Below are 3,099 nucleotides of genomic sequence, written 5' to 3' on the forward strand. Positions count from 1 at the left end.
GGATTTCTGAGTTCGAGGCCAACCTGATCTACAAAGTGAGTTCCAGGACAGCCAGGGCTATACAGAGAAACTCTGTCTCGAAAAACAAAAAAAAAAAAAAAAAAAAAAAAACCTCTTGGAACTCTGCAGATAAAAGTAGAGAAGGTAGCTCATTTGGTAGTATATGTCTAGCATGCATGGGGCCTTGCCTCTCCCTAACCCCACCCCCACCCCTTTACTGCATAAACCAGACATGATTTGTAAGCTTAACACTTGGGAAATGGAGGCAGTACGATCAGGAATTCAGGGTTATTCTAGGCAATATAGAGAGCTCAAAGCCAGCTAAGGATACAAACCAAACACAAAAGAATTAACACTGAGTGTTAGGGAGATTGACTCAGCCAGCAAAGTGCCTGCTACATAAGTTTGGAGCCACAGCATCCACAAAAGAGCCAAGGTAAGGAGCTAGAGATGACTCAGTGGCTAAGAGCACTTGCTGCTGTTGCAGAGGACCCAGCATCAGTGCCCAGCACCTACATGGTGGTTCACACAACTCCAGTTCTATAGGCTCCAGTGTCCTCTTCTGCGCTCCACACACACCAGACATAAATGCAGGCTAACTGGAAAGCTGCTGAAACAAGAATTGGCACTTTTCAGAGATGGGAACAGATTCCAGAGTCTCAGTGATATTCCTATTTATAGTGTTCAATTAACAAAACAACAAAACTAGCTAAGGGGTCTGGGAAAGATGGCTCAGTGTTAAGTACTCTTGTTCTTCCACAGACCTGAGATAGTTCCCAGCAGCCACAACAGCCAGATCCCAACTGCCTGTGACTCCACCTCTAAGGAATCTGTTACCCTTTTCAGAACTCAATCACCTACACTCATATGCACATACCAGATAAATAATACACAGACACATATAATGTAAAAGCAAACAAAATAAATCTTTAAGAAGTGACTAGCTGGGGCTGGTGAGATGGCTCAGTGGGTAAGACTGCTCTTCCAAAGGTTCAATTCTCAGCAACCACATGAAGGCTCACAACTACAGTGATACACAGCGTACCACAGTTTACACAGTGCTGGACATTCAACCCTATGCCTTAGGCTTTAGTTATGTTTAATAGGGTTCTATAGAGAGGCAGAATAAGGGAAATGTATATATAATTTAACATATACATACATACATAAAATAAATAATTTTTTTAAAAAAAGAAGCAACTAGCTATATAAACAAAATATACTTTATCAATGCCACCTTCTTAAATAGAGGGCTGTGGGTGGTGGTATGCATGCTTATAATTTCAGTATTCAGGAAGCAGAGGCAGTTTAAGCTCAGCCTAGTCCGCATTGTTAATTCCAAGAGCTACACAGTAAAATACTGTCTCCAATAAAAAAATACACGTATAATTTTAAAGTATTTAAGAATACATTTGAAAAAAATGAAGAGGGGCTGGAGAGATGGCTCAGCAGTTAAGAGCACTAGATGCCTTTCCAGAGTACCAGCACCTACATGATAGCTTGCAACTGTCTATAATGGGATCTGATGTCCTCTTCTGGTATACAAACATGCATGCAGACAAAGCACTCAAATACATGGAAAACAATACAAATCAGTGAGCTTAGCATAGTGAGTGACACATCCCTGTAATCCCAACATTTGGAAAGTGGAAGAGTGGGATCAGGAGAGAAAGGCCAACCTTGGCTACATAGTGAATTAAAGGCCATTCTGTGCCTCAAGAAACCCTATCTCCAAAAAGCAAAGTGAGCCAGGCACCCCACAACTGGGAGGTAGAGGCAGGAGGATCTCTGTAAGTCTGAGACCATTCTGGACTATATAGCAAGATATTTTGCTACATACAAGCAAAATAGTAATTTGTAGACAAACTCCTGTAGCCCAGGATGATACTGAAGTCCCTAGTAACTGCATCCTGATCCCTTTGGCCCCATCCCCAAGTGCTGGGCTTACAGATGTGTGCCACCACAACACAGCATACCACAGTTTACACAGTGCTGAACATTCAATCCTATGCCTTAGGCTTTAGTTATGTTTAATAGGATTCTATAGAGAGGCAGATTAAGGGAAATGTATATATAATTTAACATATACATAATACATTATGAAAATGTATTAAATTAGTTAACTTTTTTTTGTTGTTTTTTTTTTTGGTTTTTCGAGACAGGGTTTCTCTGTATAGCCCTGGCTGTCCTGGACCTCACTCTGTAGACCAGGCTGGCCTCGAACTCAGAAATCCACCTGCCTCTGCCTCCCAAGTGCTGGGATTAAAGGTGTGCGCCATCACCGCCCAGCATTAGTTAACCTTTTTAAAAAGTAGCACCAGTTGGCTCACACTTGAGAGGCTGAGAACAGGAAAGTTGCTTGGTCTTTGTGGCTGAAGTTGCCTCTCTGGGGTTCTCTCAGGCTAGCGAGGTTGGTGAAGGATGAGTGTCTCAGCAGTTTCAACCTGGCATAGAAAACCTGAAAGGTTCCTGGAGAGCCATCGATCCTTAGTGACAGAAGCCTGGTAGTGCTGATTCTGGTTTTTTTGTTTGTTTGTTTGTTTTTCGAGACAGGGTTTCTCTGTATAGCCCTGGCTGTCCTGGAACTCACTTTGTAGACGAGGCTGGTCTCGAACTCAGAAATCCGCCTGTCTCTGCCTCCCAAGTGCTGGGATTAAAGGCGTGTGCCACCACTGCCGGGCAGGTAGTGCTGATTCTGACACCAGCAAAGCAATCAGCAGAAGCAACAGGATAAACCAACTCAGCAACAAGTGGGAAGGCCCAGTGAGCAGAGTAACTGCCATGCCCTTAAAAATGGGTGGGAGTAGGTCTTTTCACATCAATCAAAGCAGCCAGGACAATTCTTAGGAATGATGGCACATGTCTATAATCTTAGCCCTTTAAATGTATAAGATATGGGTCAGAAGTTCAAGTTCACCCTCAGTTACATATGGAGTTTGAAACCAGATTGAACTATCTTAAAAAAAAAAAAAGAAAGAAAGAAAGACCCAAACCAATGCTTCACGTGGTTTAGTTATGGTTTGGCTCAGCCCTAACACAGTTTTATTTTTTTGTTGTTGTTTTTGTTTTGTTTTGTTTTCGAGACAAAGTTTCTCTGTG

The sequence above is a fragment of the Mus pahari genome, chromosome 3 (genome assembly GCF_900095145.1).
Source record: "Mus pahari chromosome 3, PAHARI_EIJ_v1.1, whole genome shotgun sequence".
NCBI lineage: Eukaryota > Metazoa > Chordata > Mammalia > Rodentia > Muridae > Mus > Mus pahari.